The following is a 7,731-nucleotide window of genomic DNA, read 5'->3' on the forward strand; positions in this document are numbered from 1 at the left end:
ATAGCTTGTAAAAGGCTGTCTTGCTCTAGTGCCGCTCCTCCCACGATGACGAAGGCTTGTGAGCAGTTGAATTTATCCCCAAGCTGCAGGAGATGAGAGAATTGCCTCCGTTGCTCCTCCTCCTCCAAATATTGAATGATGTTTGTTCCAGAATTTTTAAATGGTAAATATGCACATATGGATCCAATATTACCTAAAATGTGTAGTCATAAATGACGTACCTACAGGCTGTAAATCAACAAATCTGGTAAGAGGGCCGAACCATCTTCCAGCCCATTTTGTATGGCAATGGAGGAAGGATAGCTGGCAGGGTTTTTAAGGCAACATCTCCAAGAGTGTCTTTACATAAAACAGAAAGAACAATAGATTGATCTTTAAACAAGTACATTATATTATAGACAAAATGTTAACTTGACATGAAAGTGCAGAGCTGTTGAGCAGCATTTTCTGACCAGAAGAAATGTTTGTCTGAACAGGAAGAAGATCCAAGGCTCTCTTCTCGGTCTTGCAGTATGACAGAATTCGTTGAGATGCATGTCCCCACATTTCAAAAAGTTTATCTTTGGCATGTGGGTACAAAATACCAACGTCCTGAGCAATCTTAAAATTAACAAAGAAAAAACCTTTGGCTACCTACCAAATACATCAATAGTTTGACATAAAATATTGATATAAAAAGGAGTTTATTGATTAAAAAATGATTGTATTGCTTCTGTTAAAGAAAATAGTCTGTTCGGTCTCTACGGTTAGAATCCTGTGTCCATAGCAACACTCTGTTTTTCATGGCAATGGTTTGTTATACAGACCGCAGTCTGCATAAGAATTCAACCAACCCATGTAATAAGGTGCAGAAACAATGAAAGTATGGACATTTGTTTACCTCAATATGAAAAAAAAACAAGCTTAGTGAATCAAATCAAGTGGGATTACTTTTTTAGGACAGGACTCAGTGATGTTCATGCTATGTCCAAGTAAACAAATGAATTGTCTAGGTTATAATTAATTGTTTATTAAAATTAATGCAAACCTCAGTGGTGGATAGGCTTCAGCTGGGTCTTGAAGCCAAGCGCGTCGGTTAATATCTGGAAATATGAATAACTTTCCCAAAAAGTTTTGGAAAGAACATAGAAAGTTAAAAAGAGTATCACAACCGAGTATTAAGAATTTGGATGGCTATATTGCTGTCGTTAGTCACAGATAGCGGACAAAAAAAAAAAAACATTCAACAGGGGAGATATAAACATGGAAATAATTGGTTTAACATTTAGAAAAAAGCGTAAATAATACTTTGTAAGAGCTTAAAGTCACGTACAACGTGTAATATTAACAATAGACAGTAAAAGAAAGATATTAACTCACCGTGTACGTTATCTTCTGTCAGCTGCGGCGGTCAACCGTTGAAATTTGAACTTTAACCCAACGGGCTGCATTGTTATAGAAACAACCCAATAAATGTTCCGAATAACCCAACAGAACGACCCAATATTTTTTTTACCCAGCTATTGGGTACAGAAAACAACCCAACGTTTTTTAGAGTGTATCATTTAGTTGTGCCTGCAAATATCGTGCAAAGCCGTTGCACAATACCATTTAATTTTTAACCATTTAACTGCTTTTTAACAAAATGTTATCATATCTCCCAGTGTTAAATTCAGGTTATGACAAGCACATGGGCATGAGGGATTGAGAAAAAGATTGGCTTGGACTTCCAGATTTTGTCCTTTCATGTTTCATGCCCCATTATCGTATATTTGGCCCTGACAGTCATTTATGTTTAGTCCAAGGGCCTCTAGTTCGGCCAGGAGTGCATTTGATCCTTTTTTTCTAGTTTGGTCATTTATGAAATTGAAAATCAGTAAAGTGTTCTTCTACATTTATTCTAATGATGTTATATTAACAAACTTGTGAAATGATCATGAGATGTTTTGTGTTGTTTAAGCACAGCTGCCAAATGTCTCCAATCATTATTGCCCTCATTAGCAAGTTTGATCCAAGGTTGTTCACAAATTTCTTATAAAGAAGTAATCAAAAAATGTTCTTGATTTGAGCAGAAAATAAAGCTGCAAATGACGACAGGACCTTTTCCCACGAGTAAATCCACTGTCTTGGCATCTAGATGCACAGGGCAATTACTAGGGTCGTTAAGGTCTAAAAGCCTTGCTGACACTGGTCTCGCGCTGTCGGTGGCGGAGCAATGCTCTTCATCAGTAGATGTTTACAGGACCTCGTTTTCCAGCTCTGTCCCTAATAAGCTGTAGTACAAAAAGAAGTAAATTGATTGCATGGTTCAATTTAACTAAAATGTCACACACCCGATTATAAATGTCTGTAGCGCGACCAAAAGCTACATTCTGTTTTTGCGTTTTGATGAGCCTGCAATGCATTGAAGCAGCATCTTCTTATTAGACACGAATGGTGTTTCACTAAACAAAGTTCTAATTAACTTGTCATCACCAATCATCATGACTATCCCATCAGCATGAGAGGAAGCATATATAGGCACTCAGTCGACTTACCTACATTCCTTGACAGTTTTTCAGCATCCCTCCACCACCCCGACAACTCACTCTCGGTTTGTTCCTTCCACAGCGGGAATACCAGGAATAAGGGGTGAGTACTCTGCGTTCGGGCCAAATACCGGGCCCGGAGCCCTCTCCTCGGACAGCACGCCAAATATGCATACTGTTTATTCAATCAGACTTATTTGTAAGGGTGAACGTGAGACTAAAATTGAGCATTACCACTATCTATTGTTATGTCACGCATCTTGCGGCTTCCTAGTTCACTGAGAAGAGATCATCTGATGATTGTTTAGGGATAGTTCACCCAAAAATTAAAATTCTGTCAGTATTTACTCACACTCATGTTTTTCCAAACCTCTATGTGTTTATTTGTTTTGCTGAACACAAAGGAAGATATTTGGAAGAATTTTTTAATCAAACAGATCTCATTGCCCATTGACTACCATAGTATGTATTTTTTCCTACTATGTAAAGACGCAAATCTTTATGAGAGATGTCTTTACGGAGCTCAGGGACAACATGTGCTGTTCGCGGTTGTATGTATAACCGGACTAAACTAATTCAGTGGCTTTAACATAATTGTTTTTAACATAAGCTGAAAACGAAATCAGAGTGATCCCGCAAGAGCCCGTCTCTGATCCTGCCAACGACTGTAGTTTCCATCATCACCTCCCAAAAGACGACGAATCTTCCTGTGTACATTTGTTTAAATTCTTAATATTCTATAAACTATCAGCATGTGATTGGCTGTTCGCTACTGATGTTACAGCTAAACTCAGGATCAAAGCCTGTGTTGACAGAATACCAAATGTGCCAGTTAATGTATTCAAGCAGCACATTCATTTATAATTTTGAATAAACTCCAAAGCACAATGACTAAGTGTGTATTTTTTATTTTAATTGTTTGTCAGCTCGCACAACTGTCTTTCACCATGCCTTGATGAGTATTGATTATTAATAATGTTATTATAATACTCCCAATCAACTACTGCGGAGGGTAAAGGTACTGTTATTTTACCCTTTTTAATTTCGTTGAGGTTTTGTTCCCACATCGTTAGCTATTTTGGATCGCTATAACTTGAATGACTGTCAACTGTTGAATGAACGAGTGTCAATCATGTGAAGTCGCGCTTTGTTTACTTCCAACCGGAAGACGCGCCCACTTTTGACGCAAGGCCTCATGGGGCGTAGGAAACTTGTGGAGACAGGTGATTATTAATAGCTTTTTTAAACTGATTAATTTTCATGCTTTATTGCATTCTATAATTAATGATTTAATTGCAATGATAACCCGCTATAGTTTAATCTGTCCAGCTAAAGTTTTGTACAGGGTTCTCACGCTTCTCTAAACTACTTGAATTTCAGACACATGGATTCAAGGCCTGGAAAGTACTTGAAAACAAATATAGGTCATTGAAAGTGCTTGAATTAAATGTGAAATGATTGGGGGATGGGGTAGCGAAGAAAAAAAATTAACGTGTGAGCTGATGCACAGCCCTGCATGAACCTATGACGCAGAGCTAATTATAACAGGCCCAATGGCAGGGAAGTGCAAATTTAGGGTGCTTTCACACTGGCAGTTTAATGATAAATGGACTGTATTTATATAGCACTTTCACAGACCCAATGGCCACCAAAGCACTTTACATTTTGCCTCACATTCACTCACTCATTCATACGCCGATGGCGGTGTCAACTATGCAGGTCGCCATCCAGCTCGTCGGGAGCAGCTGGGGTTAGGTGTCTCACACACACACACACACACACAGCTGGGGTTAGGTGTCTTGCTCATGGAGCAAGGTGGAACCGGGTGGAACCGGGGATTGAACCACCAACCTTCTGGTTTGTAGACAACTTACATAAACCACTGTGCCCTTTGCCGCCCCACGGTTTAGTTCTTGTAGAGGATACATAATTGAAAATGTGGCAGTTGGCAAAGAACTTATTATGTCTGTAACATGTGCAAGACAGAGATACACAAGCAAACAATCAAAAGAAAACCTTCAAAAGCAAAGAAAAAAAGGCTGGAGAGTGACATGCAGACTCTTGTTAAATCAGCTGACAAATATACACTCACTGAAAAATCCAGTCGGCCACTTGCCAGATGGCGAGACAAGCTGAATGAAGAACAACGGCAAGCTCTGTTTAATATTTTTCATACATTGACTAGCAGGGACAGACCAATGAGCTCAGATGAACACGAACACCAGTGTTGTAGTACTCGAGACTCTGACTCGTCTCGGACTCGGTCTCGAGACCATATTTTAATGGTCTTGGTCTTGTCATGGACTCGTGTCCATTTGGACTCGGAATTGACTCGTACTCGAACATTTTTTTTTTAGGACTCGGAATTATTCCCGAGTCCACTCGAGTTCAATTCAAAATATTTTTCATGATTATTAATGTATGTTAATAAAATATTTCTTTAAATTGATTGACACGCCCAGTGATTGGTGATTTTCTAGTGCGCAACTGCGCATGACAAATTGTAATAAAATTACTTTTAACACCACCTACTATGTGGCCTTTTTACCCTAAACTGATCATATTTTTAAACTCTAAGTAAATTCAGTAAAAAAAAAAAAAAAAAGGATTTCTCTAAGTAAATAAAAGTAAATTAGGTAATCAACCCTCACTGGTCTCGGTCTCGACTCGGACTCGACTCTCTATGGACTCGGTCTTGACTCGGACTCGACTCTCTCTGGTCTCGGTGTCGACTCGGACTCGAGTGAGGTGGTCTCGACTACAACACTGACGAACACACACACACAAACACTGTCCTCTGGTTTTGACGTGCTCTCTGCTCGCGCGCTGAATCTGATTATAACAGGACTGAAGCGAACACGAAATTCTGCAGCCTACATTAATCACAAATTTTTAGGCAGAAGTTTAGGGGGGCTGAAGCCGTATGAAAGTTCTTCCACAAAACGATGTTGTTACGAATCCTCACATTTTCTAGTGGGTATACCTGCGTATCACGTAGACTACACCACTGCATGTGATCCTTTCTTAGTATTTGATCCTTCAACATGGGCTTCAGGAAATGCAAGACCTTCATAGTTTTGGGAACACAACAGTTGGCGGCATTCTCAAGAAATATGAGGCTACCTTGGAACTTGACAAAGACACCATTGTGACAGAATGGATGCGCTTAAAGCAGGCAGGAAAGGCCCGGGAGCCTATTCTGTGAATGACTTGCTCCAAATAGTAAATACAAGTAACCTAGATGCTTACTCCAACATCAACAAGGTGGTTAGGCTGTATCTTATACTGCTTTTAGCAGTGCAGCTTGGGAGAGGGGATTCTCACATCTCAACACAATAACCAAGTACAGATCTCGTCTGTCACATGCTCGTCTCTAAGCCCTGATGCACATTCAGCTGTAAAAGCAGGGAAGTCACTAAGAAAACACCACCGGAACAATCAACACTCTATTCATCTTCACATTCTTCCGATTTCTCAGGGGGTTAGGTGCGCAGAGACAAGGGCGCGATCGAACAGTGGAGACATAAAAACATCCGTCATTTTGTTCATACAGGACAACATTCAGTCTGCAAAGTGTTTACTTATATTTGTGTAGGCCTATACTCACATTAAAGCACAGTTTTAAAAGCAAAACATATGTATCCAACCCCTGTTTGAAACAGTCTGTGTTGTAACGTCTGCCCAGATGAAGAATAGGAAAGACAGTGCAAACGAACTGGTAGTTCCACGAGTCCTTTTATAGTTTTTTTTTCTTTCAGTTAAGCACACATACATGTCGAAAGAGCGGATGTTAACAGGTTGAAGAAATCACCCTGTAAAACGCTACAAATCAAAGTGGAAGTAAACGCATTATAATAAAACAACAGCCGCCATAGATTGGTCATCTTCCTCTTCTCACTCTCACTGAGCGTGCGCGCTCACATAACAACATCACGCATGCAATAACGAACGCCATAGAAGAAGTCATCTTAAAGGCATATCAACATTTCATGAACACTACTGGCCATTACAGAGTTCCATCTTTTGGACATTCATCATATCGCATTGGTTGTCCTCAAAACAGAGCACTAATCTGTTTATTTTTTAAGTGTTTGTAGTATTATTTTATATGGAATTATTTATAATTCTGATAAGAATACAGTTAGGGTTAATTAAAATATATTGATCTGAAATATAGCAAATTAACTTTAAATTCATTCAGGTAAAATTACTACACATATCTCAAAATCTTTTTTTTAATCTTTTTATTAGTTTAATTAATGAACTAATTATATGAAACTATTATCAGTGCACTATAAAATGGCTTCTATATTTCTGTTTTGCTTTTCACTCCATTGTACTCCACAGGCGAGCACACATATACGCGCCTAATGTGCATCATTAGATCCTGTTAAATGTATATTTTTTTGTGGATAGTCGCAATAAAAACAAAGTGTTGTGCTTTTTGTCAAATAAAGAAAAATAAACGATGCACGTTTTTGCCTTCTCTCTGTCAGTGAAGTTCATTCTGAAGCACGTCCGAAAATGAACTGTAACTAAGTAAATACTTGTCACACAGGGACAAAAGATTTTTCGTTTTGAAGCTGAAATTCTATTCTTTTATATTGAAGTAATTTATATGAAAAGAGATGTCAGTCTTTTTCCTTTCACCTAGTGTATGATGTGTTAATGTGACCCCGCCCACTGAGAGCGCGCGCTATTCAAACACAAATGTTGAGGCAAGCCACGAAAACGCCCACGTCCGCTGGATAAAACATCCAGTTTGATAAGAATCTTGTACTTTACCTCGACTTGCTGCGCTGAAAGGAATAATACTATCGTAATAATCTTGGAAAAGTTACCTAAGAAGTGCAGGTAGTTTCATTTCGAGGAGCACGGATTCACCTGATGAAGTTATTTATTCTTAAGTGCTTTGTTCTAATCACATTATTGAATAGTGTCTGTAAACTGCGCAACTGATTCTGTGTGCACGTGATCTTCACGTGGTGTGTGAGCCACTGTCTGTGTGTGTGTACATTTGTAATGCAGCAGCAGTTTAAAACAACAATTAACTTACCTGTACAATAAGCTGTGTAAAACGTGCATTCACCAGATCAATTTTATAATCAAACATATGTAGCACTCTCTGAGTATCCATTTATTTGTCATTTTGTCCAGTGTAAACGTGGGATTCTCAGTGGGTGTTTCACTGAGTGGGGAGAACCGTTTGAAGTTGTAATCGGAA

The sequence above is a fragment of the Pimephales promelas genome, chromosome 5, assembly GCF_988280905.1.
Source record: "Pimephales promelas chromosome 5, fPimPro1.hap1.1, whole genome shotgun sequence".
Taxonomy (NCBI): Eukaryota; Metazoa; Chordata; class Actinopteri; order Cypriniformes; family Leuciscidae; genus Pimephales; species Pimephales promelas.